Genomic DNA, 11,806 nt, shown 5'->3' with positions numbered 1-11,806 from the left:
ATAAGGGAAAGAGCCCCTGACACGGCATCACACCTAGCTCTTGAAGGCCTCTGTAACCTTGAATGTTTCTTGGTGTGGCTCCTCAGCATCAGCTTTCTTATTTGTAAAGGGGAAGAAAGATATATATTAATTCTAAATGATGGTCTTTAGCATCCCCCTTTACTCTTTGGTTCTATGATAAATGTCCACTGAAACCTGAGATCCAAAATGGCACATGCTTGATATTGCATGTGAGCAAAAGCCAAGTTCTTGCCTTAAATTGTATCTGCAGAAAAGTTCATGCAAGTATCCACCCAGATGTTTACCTTAAGTTCTGAAAAGCTGCAAACACGTCAGAAGCCAAACCACAATAACAACAACAAAAAATTTCTCCTAAAACCAGTATGCCCATGCTTCCTTTTTAGTCAAAGTAATTAGGCAGAATTACTTTGTCCTCTCCCTTCTCTTTGTCTTTATTTATAGCTACCTCTTTTGTATTTTTTATTTTTGAATAGATAATACACAAACATTGCACAAAGTCCAAAAGTGTGTTCAGTGAAATATGTCTCCCCCTTCCTCCCTCCCCCTTTACTCTCAATACCCAGTTTGCCTGAGGCAGCCACTGTTCCTAGCCAGCGTTATTTTTGCTATTACATATCATCAGAAATCTCTCTTTTATTAATGCAGAAAGAATTCCTAGTTGCATTACCAGTGCCTCCATTTAAGCAGGTGATTATAGTAAACATATAAGGCATGTGGGTCTATTTGTTTGCTCTAGCTCCTACTTAACTATTTCCTTTGGCTTGAGTGCTTTGAGGTAAATCTAAGGTCAGAGTGTAGCTGAGTCAATGCACAACAGTGACACAGCAATATATTTAAGCTATCTGGTAAGTAAGGCAGCCAGACAGGAAGAGTTAAAAATGGAAATTTCAAAATCATTCTTTACTCTAGCCACAGTTCTTTAGATTGAGAGGCACCTGCTTGAAATATACAACCTTTAACAAGAGCCACTGACTCAGAAAGGTTTATCTCCCAAAAGAAATTGATGGACCCAAGTATAAGTCTATGGAAATCACTTGAAACCTTCCAGTGAGGAAATTGGTTTTAAGAGAAGCTCAGTTGGTTTTTACTAGACTGCAACTCTGTGGACTACAACCTAATGTTAAAATAGCACTAAAATGGACTGTTCCCCATCTTAGTGGAGACCAATTAAGAGCCAAATTTCATCAAGGACCAACTGAGACCAGAGAAGGTGCAGGAATTCCAGCAGAAAGGGCAATAAAACTGGCTAAATATAATTTAGAGTCTACTGCATCCCTTAGTACCTACTCACTGATGGTGTGAATGACATCCCCTCAGGGAAAGAATTTTCTACCTAAGAAGAAACATAAAAACTAAACTTTAAAGATTAAGCAAAAGATGATACAGTGTAATACAGTGAAGCAAGCCTTCAAAAGCTTGCATTGTTAATATTTTGGCATCGCTTTTCTGATGGGCTGAAACACATTATGAATAAAGCAGGTCTAGGTGATGTAAGAGGATGCAACTGCTCACATACAAATTTCAAGTCATGTCTGTTTACATTACATCCACAGTGCCAGTTTTAGAGATTATTCTTCAGTCTTTATTAGGGCAATCTAAAGACATTAGACTTTCTGTTGCAGTGGTTTACAACAAACCCTCTTTTAATGGCTATTAGTATTGGATATTAAAGAGGAGATAGTAAGGAAACATGAGATTCAGTGATAAGATCCAAAGAATGTTTACATAATTTAAGTTTTATTGACTCCTAGTGTTGAAATGAATAACATTTGATATGCTCCAAACACTCACTAACAACCTCACCAGAGCACTGCCAATCATCAGCATCAAGTAGACCATTTTCAAGTAGCTCATATAGTCTTCCCATTCTCTTTTCCTTGATTGTGTTTTTCCAGGGTTGTATTCATGCATAAGAAATCAAGTGGGGCTTCCCGGTGGCACAGTGGTTGAGAGTCCACCTGCCGATGCAGGGGACACGGGTTCGGGCCCCGGTCCGGGAAGATCCCACATGCCGCGGAGCGGCTGTGCCTGTGAGCCATGGCCGCTGAGCCTGTGCGTCCGGAGCCCGTTGCGGAGGCCACAACAGTGAGAGGCCCGCGTACCGCAAAAAAAATAAAGAAATCAAGTGGAAAGACTCTTTCTACTTCCTCCCAGGAGTACTATATGTCCCTTTGACTTGGAGCACTGCAGACCTGCAGTGAAATACTGGTGTGACCCTGACACTTTAGAAATTTAGAAGCTTTAAGATACACCAGCCTGAGCTGCTGCAGATCCAAAAGAAATTTAATTGAATTGAGGACTGTTTATAGATTTAATAATTTTTCTGGATCTCTTGAAAAGGGAGCTATTATTTATAGAAAATTATTTAGAATTTTGCAATATATACTTCTCATTAAATGATTTATACAAATCAACCTAGCTGACCTCTAGTTTCATCAATGTACACAATCAATCAAAACTTAAATTCTATCACCCAAAATTATCACAGATCAATGGCTTGAAACATTCTACCATGAGCAAGAGTAAGAAATCTATTTTACATAATTTTTGCATCGTTTTACATAATTACTCAGACCACACAGACATATGTACTCACATATATACACATATATATGAAACAAAATGTCACATAATAGAACTTTTACCCACAATGTGAAATATATTCTGATATTTTCTGTTATAAACTGTATAGTCGATTCTATAAAGTGTTCTGTAATGTCACTGGGAACAATGAATTAGCAAACACTAAGCCACTGTTTCCAGGGAAAATACAACATTAAGTTCCCTTGGTCACAATATTTTCATCAACCAATCAGTACACAACCTTCTTTTAGTATGTTTGTCTTAAAAGACATCTAATTTAACAGGTATTGTTGATTCATTAACACTGAACTCAGGCAGACAGCACTATGACTCATGCCAGGACAGAGCTTATCGAAGACATATATTTTCTCCATAAGGCACACCACAGCCTTCTTGCCTCAGGAACACTAAACAGCACTTCAACACTATGCTTGGGGGCCATTTGAAACACTGAAATCACCAACGAAAATGCATAAAAGATGGTACTAACTAGACTGTAAAAAGGATACTTACAGCTCTCTTACAGTATGAGAGCTGAAACAAAAAGGTAGACTATAAAGGTAGAGTATTGCCTTGTTTGATCTCAGTTAGGACCATGTGCCATTGGCAGATTCAAAATTTTTGATGCTCTCTGCATGTCTGCAAATGACTGCAAAAGCAGCATTAGTATTGGTTTTGGGGTTACAGATAAATTTTAAGGAGTAAGCAAATTCACAAATACAAAATCCACAAATGTGTACATGTATAAATGTGTGTGTGTGCATGTGTGCATGCATGCATGTGTATGTATCCCACTAATAAGATTTTATTGCAAACTAATGTTTTTTGACTGGCAGCTTAAAAAACCCTATAATAAGGTAAGCGATTTAAATGTCAAGATTGTGACTTGACCACCATTTTATCTCCATATCTGAATGAATGAAAAATTATCAATACCGAGGATCTCATTAAACAAGACTACTTACATCAGAATAATGTAGAAATCGTAAAATCAGCAACGCATTTTCAACATTACATATATGCTTAATGACAGCAACAATGAGGAAATACTTTGGTATGCTAATTCAAAATAAGAATTTTTTCCCCAAGGTTGTTCACTACACCAGTGCTTGTATTAATAAAAAAAAAAAAAAATTAGAAACATCCTTAATGAGCATCAACAAGAGAATGAATGAAAAAATTACACTATTTTCATACAATTAAATTATAGCAACAGGGCCTCCCTGGTGGCGCAGTGGTTGAGAGTCCGCCTGCCGATGCAGGGGATACGGGTTCGTGCCCCGGTCTGGGAGGATCCCACATGCCGCGTAGCGGCTGGGCCCGTGAGCCGTGGCCGCTGAGCTTGCGCGTCCGGCAACGGGAAAGGCCACGACAGTGAGAGGCCCACATATCGCAAAAAAAAAAAAAAATTATAGCAACAAAAATGAATAAACTAATACAACATGGAAAAATATCAAAAATATATAGTTAAGTAGAAAAAAAAAGGTGAAACTGTATATGGTATGTGAACATTTATGTAAAGTTAAAATATACAAAACAATATTACATATTGTTTAAGGACACATGCCAAGTTAGTAAAATATAAAAACATGCATAAAAACTTAATATCATGGTTGCCTCTATCAAGGAAGAAGGGAGTAGTATCTGAAAAGTCCTATTTCTTAAGCTGGGTTGGGAGAGATGGAAGTCTATTTCATTACTTTCTTTACTTATTTTTTTTTAACCTGAAATGTCTTACTGAAATACTTAAAGCACCTATTTATATATATGCAAAAAATTATACCATCTCCTCATCACAGAAAAGACAACAATTCATTAGTGATATTAGTATAACTTAGTACAGGTTTTAACTGATGAGAGGGAATTTATCAAGGTAGATATGTTACATCAATCAAAAAAGTACACACTGCCATCAGTCATAAAGGACGTGTGGCATACACTTGCTATGGAGGCACTTTCCTCCCTAATTATTAAGTTTTAAATTTTTTTCTAGAAGATTCAAAATAGACATTGGAATCAAGTTATTCAGGAATAAAAGTTACAGGAACTGATGTGGCTCAGTACTACACCATGCCAGAGTCCTTCTAGGTCAGCTTCTGAAATAAAATGTCAAAACTGTGCTCTACCACTCAGCACCCAGGATGGCAGTTTCTAATGCCATCCTCCATAAAAAGAACCAGAACTCTTTGGAGAAAAGGATAATTCTAGGGTTGAAGCAGGGACAAAAAAAATTTGAATTTCTTGATCTCTTAGTGAGGCTGATTATCTAAAATCTGAACTCATAAATAAACTTACTTGAAAGGTCCTCTGAGAAGGAAGTATCACAGGCTTGACCAGAAGCAAATTTCTTCTCAATTTTTTCCACCTTCAGTAAGGTACACTGTGTTACCCAGTTTATGCAGAGAAATAACTCTAAATCAGGAGTTGGAGTTAGATGCAAGCATTAGAACCTAATCTTGTGAACCAGTGGTCAGACATCACTGGTCTCAAAAGGAAGAAAAACATAGATCAGCGAAGGCACAGAAAAACTCATCAAGATTACAAGCCTCAGAAAAAGGTCTTGCTAGACCTAAACCCATTGTGACCTGAAATCAGAAAGTAAGATCATTCTACTATCAAGATATCAGTCCCTCTAAATTTTTACCTAGAGGATAATTAAACAAAGGGCTTAATTTGTCCATATTGGCCATAAAGGTCATGGCACCAGGGACAGGCTCATAGTTAAATACCAAGTATAACCTAAAAGTCCATTAATGTAAGAAAACTATAAACTTTCTAGGAAGTAAACTACTCATTCCTTTGAAAAGAAACCAAAGGAAATCAGGTCAACCTGAACTGTTCTCTTCAAATTTAGGTACAACTTATTTCTAATACATTGAATCCACCACAAAACCAGAGCTATTAGCAGCAATTATTAGGGATCTCTTATGGATCAATGTCATCTTAAGGCATTCATTCACCAGTTTCCTGAAATTATCTGTATGAGAAATATTTCAAGTGGCAATGTCAGCTGCCAAGGAAAGGGGAGACCAGATGCTTTACCAGGCAACTTTTTTTTTCCAGATCCTTGGCTCCAAAGGATGTGGAACAGGGACAGAGAAGGATAGGGGTTAGGGAGCATGTAAGCAAAAGAGAAAAAGAAGTCAGAAGGGAAATTATAACTGACTTCTAAGAAGATGTATTTATTTTGCTTTCTGTTTTGCAGAACTGCTAGCTGGTTATTTTAGGGAATCATGTTTAAGTCTTCAGATCTCTCAGAAACAATTCCTTGGGTGAAAAAAGAAAGAAGATAAATCTTGTTTCGTTTATTTCAGTCATTTGTACACGGGTTTTGTTTCACTTATAAAGTGGTTTTATTTAATAATGAAGTCACCCCCAAGAAAAGAAGAAAAGAAAAACTGAAGGGATTGATTTCATTTTACTCTTTGGTCTGAAAATAAAGTTCTAGTTCATCTTTAAGTCAACAATTTTTCTTTTTTTTAATAAATCAAGAAGTTTCAAATTCTGGCTCGAAGCTACAATATTGTTATTGTATGTGTTGTACTAGAAGAGAGATTACAGTTTGGCTTCTACTAAGCCTGGCAATGAGGATTCATCCCATCAGATTCAGGCAAAGATGGAAAAAAAGAAAAGGAAAAAACTCAAAGGAAAATTTCCAAGGAAGACAGCATGCAGTGCAGACCTGTTTTGTGACAAGTGTCCTCAGGGAAACAGATTGCAAACAGCATGGCTGGCATTACCTAGAGTAATTTTTAAGGTCATTCACAGAGGTGAAGTGAGGGTAAAGGAACTTCAACGTTGGCTTGTTTCTCCCATTGTTTGCCTTTTGAGTAAGCTCAGGCATATAGGTGGGGCAGAGATGTCAAAAACAGAACATGGTGGTGACCTGAGTATTCCAGCACCTCTGTCCATTACATCTCACAGCTGAGTGTTCATACCTTTAAAATATGGGAGAATTAAGCTAAATGTTGATGGAGTGAGGCCATGATCCAGAATCTTGCATCCATATTACATCTGAAGTTTTTTTCAGTAAAGTATTCCAAATATTCATTACAATTGTTTTCAACCAGTGGATACATTCAGATTATCAACTGATTAAGAATAGCAAAATATCATAAACTTTAATACATAAGTAAAAGGCAACACCCTCTCATCAATTTGAACTCCATTAATTTGGAATTGGTGGTATCTGACTTTGGCTTCCTTTGCAATATTTGTAAAGAAAGCAACTCATGTTAGTTAAATCTCTCTGATGTAAACAAGGTTTCATGGGGGTATGCTTGACCTACTTAAGAGAACAAACTGTTTTCAAGCACTATGTAATGGCATTCATTTGTATATAAACAATTAATGTGTTATTTCGAATGCCATCTTATCTATTCACCAAAACACAGCAGGCCTTCTCTCGCCTTAACAAAGCTTTGTTTACAGGTAATTCAAATTATCCCGTGCCTTTGAAAAATGATGCTTTTCTTTAACTCTAATGTTTGAACTTTTCAACGATTCAGACTTGCCTCCCCCACTCCAAGTAATTCAACTTTTGTATAACTTTTTCACGTAAATGATGGTACAAGCTGTAATTATAGGAAGTCAGGACTGTGATATTTTTTCAGTCCAAGAAGGTTTTTGGATAGTAAACAATATTTGTGGGGAGCCGAAAGCAACTAAGTAAGAGGGGTTGAAATTCAAATCCCAGAGAGGTAGTTGAGCTGTACATGACTTTTTCCTGAACAGAATTTGAAATTGTCTTCCAAAGGTTAACAATTTCCATGACTTCACCAACTTTTACTTTCAAATAGTTTCCATGTTCTATATTTTAAAAAATCTCTCCCCTGGAACTTCTCTGTCTGTTGCAGCCTTACTTTTTAGTAAGTATCCCTCTCACAATAACGTCAAACTTAATCAAACAGTTGCATAAAATTCGACCCCACTCCTTTCTAAGTAAATTTGCTTAAATCAAGATACTTTGAGCATTTGCTTTAGAACGAGAATGTTCCCAAGGCCAACTGTTTATGTTGCTGAGAAACCAGTTCTCAAGTGTGACAGTCTCACATTTTCTATCAGAAGAATTGAAGCCACTCAATTTAATCTATTGTCAAGACTATTCTGGGCTCACGTAGATCTCCTTACACATCATCACAGATTTAATAGCTACATTATAGACTGTAAATGGCAAAAATCATATTTTAAGAAGAGAAAGAAACATTTTTAATTCATTATACAACTACAGGAAAACAAATTTTGAAATGTTAGAGTGAAAGATCAGAAAAAATATGCACATAAAACTATCATTTAGAATATACCTGTGCCACATTGATTTGTAAAAGAAATGTCATCCACATTCCACTCTCCATTTTGCCTTCCCTGTGTTTCCACATAGCCTCAGATGAACATTCTCACTTTGTCTTCTAATGCTTATGGCACTTTTATCTTCTCTTCTTGTACTAATCACTTTCTATTTTAAATTGCACTTATTTACAGCATTATAGCTGGAAGACATTTTTTTTAATGACAGCATTATACATACGTTAATTTCTCTATTAGATTATATTCCTTTTATCTTTGAGTCATGAGCACTTCGTAAGGTACTTTACACAAACTAGTGCTCAATATATGTTTGAATAATAATAACCTTAAGATTGCTATCTCAATACCCTTGGCTATATTCCAAGTTTATGGCTTTTCAAAAGGTGAGTAGACCTTAAGTATTGATCTAGCATTCACAACATTTCAACAAACTTAAATCCTCTAGGTACCAGGAGAAATTAATTTTGTTTAATTTTCACACACACACACACACACACACACACACATTTTGAAGTATATATTTGCATATTATGAATGTGGAAGCATACTCAAACAAGTTAGATCATTTCCTCAGACTGTGTATCTTAAGGACTAGAGGACAAGTTTAGTGTTCTTTCCAATATATCTACCTTTATGCCTTACTCAAATCTGTTCCTTCACACGGGGTCAATCTCCCCATGCATCGTATAGTTTAGTGGACAGAAGCAATGAGTCATAGACTCTTGTCACAATTTTCTTGGACCACCTTACTCTGTTACTGGCCTTGGTTTTATTTCCTATTCCTATTCCATTTTTTACCCAATATACTACCATTTTTATTCTCGAAGCTCGTATTTATCCTTTAAAATCAAAAATATTCTACTTCTTGATTCTGGCATGAGTTGTCCTAACTCACAGGACATCAGCCCAACTCTGGCCAGACTCACCAGGAACACAGTTCAACTTTATCCAGACTTCTGTAGTGAGGAATCAGAAAAAGGAGAGAAGGAATAAAGACTTTGCCAGCCTTGGGAATCACTAAGCTTCATATCTCTGAATGCTATGCTAATAAGTTGACTGCCATTTTTAGATGTGTACTGTTAGAGGTAAGCATTTTAAAGAATCACAGCGATTTTTGAGACATTGCTAGAGGGCAGTACTTTCATTATTCACTCCAGGTTTTTTTTTTAATACCCCGTGCTGTACAATATATCCTTGGAGCTTATTTATTTTACACATAGTAGTTTGTACCTCCTAATCCCCTACCCTTACCTTGCCCCTCCCTCCTTCCCTTTCCCCACTGGTAACCACTAGTTTGTTCTCTGTAGCTGAGTCTATTTCTGTTTTGTTATATTCATTCCTTTGTTTTATTTTTTAGATTCCACATACAAGTGATAACATACAGTACTTGTCTTTCTCCATATGCCTTATTTCACTTAGCATAGTGCCCTCCAAGTCCATCCATGTTGCTGCAAATGGCAAAATTTTATTCTTTATTATGGCTGAGTAGTATTCCCTTGTGTGTGTGTGTGTGTGTGTGTGTGTGTGTGTGTCTGTATACACACACACATACCACATCTTCTTTAACCATTTATCTGCTGCTGGACACTTAGGATGCTTCCATAACTTGGCTACAGTAAATAATACTGCTATGAACATTTGGGTACATGTATCTTTTTGAATTAGTATTTTTATTTTCTTTGGATATACACCCAGGAGTGGAATTGCTGGATCAAATGGTAGTTCTATTTTTAGTTTTTTGAGGATCACTCCCAGATTTAAAGTCTTTAAGCTAAAATCTAAACACTTCACATTATAAATGTATATTGGACATTTGAAATATCCAAGATAGAGTTAACTAACAGTGAAACCGGTATTTTCACCCACTGCAATTATTTGTAATTTTCCTGCACTCTGACTCTGATTTGTTCATTCACACATTAATTCATTTATTCAACAAATATTTATTAAGTGCCTCTTCTGTGTTAGGCACTGTTCTTGCACTAGCAGTTTAGTAGAGAGCACAAGGTCACTGCCCTCCTGGAGCCTACATGGGGCAGGGTATGAGGAGAGACTAGAAATAAACATTTAACAGAGTTTTAAGTGTTATGAAAAAAAGTGTGATGAAAATAAAACAAGGGAAGAATCAGGGGAAGAAAGTGACGGTGATATTTAAACTAATGCCTGAACAAAAAGAGCCAGCCAGGGCTTCCCTGGTGGCGCAGTGGTTGAGAGTCCGCCTGCCGATGCAGGGGACACGGGTTCATGCCCTGGTCCGGGAAGATCCCACATGCCGCGGAGCGGCTGGGCCCATGAGCCATGGCCGCTGAGCCTGCGCGTCTGGAGCCTGTGCTCCACAACGGGAGAGGCCGCAACAGTGAGAGGCCCGCGTACCGCAAAAAAAAAAAAAAAAAAAAAAAAAAAGAAAAAAAAGAGCCAGCCATTAAATATCTGAGAAAAGAAACCTGAGAGAGTAACCAAGAAAATAATGAACGATCAAGGCTTATACAGCTCTTTAATCCAAGAAAACCAAGAAAAATAAAAATATATACATCTAACCAAAAGCAATGGTGATTTAAGTCAGGAACCCAAAGATGTGTCAGTATAATTTCAAGCTTAGAGGTTTAAATAGTAATTGCACAATTTTACTGAAATTTTTATTTGGATTAAAATTCTCTCCTCCCTAATCCTCAAAATAAAAAATTCATTAGGCTTATTTTATACTATAAAGTTACAAAGTTCTAACCATGGATCCATTTACCCAAAACAACTCAAGAGCTCTGACCTATCCTTGTTGCTACAATGTAACTTACCTTCCTTCACCATTTTAAAATGTCCATCTGTAATTGTGACAAAACAGTGGGAAAACTGGGGTGGTTTTGTGCGCCTTGTGAAGTGCATCAAAGCACAATCATAGAGAGTATATTCCTTGTATTTGTTAATGCTAATTCCATGAATGTCCACAAAGTAGACATCTCATCGCTTATACCTACCCTGAGGTTTACAATGACCGTGTTATGTTGGAAAAGTTTATTCTTACCATCCTTATTCAATCCAACCACCAAATACCACCACCTCTTCAACATGATAACTATGATTCTAGATAGATGACTTTTATAGTATGGTTCCTGGCCTACCAGATAATTTTAATGAGTCAAGAATAAACCATAAAAATAAAAATCCCATATTAAGAGTGAGAAGATAAATTCTTTTGACTTCCATTTTTACACACCTTATGACTAAGAGGCATTACCTTATAACTAGTAAAAGGACTAATCAAAGATACTGAAATTATACATTCATAGTTAACATTAACTCATGCTTAACAGCTTCCTGAGGACCTTTTTCTTCTATCAAGTCTGACTATCATTCAATTTTTGGAAATGTTGAAATTTTTCTACTTTGCATGCAGATGTGCAGAAAGTTAGAATTCCTGCAGTTTCAGCAATCAGTGTATGTTGTTGACAAGTAGGTTGTGCTTTTTTTTTTTTTTTTTTCGGTACGTGGGCCTCTCACTGTTGTGGCCTCTCCCGCCACGGAGCACAGGCTCCAGAAGCACAAGCTCAGCGGCCATGGCTCATGGGCCCAGCCGCTCTGCGGCATGTGGGATCCTCCCGGACCGGGGCACGAACCCGTGTCCCCTGCATCGCCAGGCGGACTCCCAACCACTGCGCCACCAGGGAAGCCCAGGTTGTGTTTTTTTAAGTGCTGCTTTTCTTGCCATTTAAATATAAATTAATGTTAGCTTAGTTTCATTATGTTTGAATTTAATTTCTAGTGAGTTGTTTAGTTAACTCAATGGTAAATATACCTCCAAATAATTGCTTTTATGGAACATAATTTTCCAATATAAAATATAAGACATGAACATGTTCTAAAGCATTTTTCCATAACATAGGTCTGCAATCCCTCATCC

This window comes from Lipotes vexillifer, unplaced genomic scaffold (genome assembly GCF_000442215.2).
Source record: "Lipotes vexillifer unplaced genomic scaffold, Lipotes_vexillifer_v1.1 scaffold208, whole genome shotgun sequence".
In the NCBI taxonomy this organism is placed as follows: Eukaryota; Metazoa; Chordata; class Mammalia; order Artiodactyla; family Lipotidae; genus Lipotes; species Lipotes vexillifer.
This window is presented reverse-complemented; position numbering follows the sequence as displayed.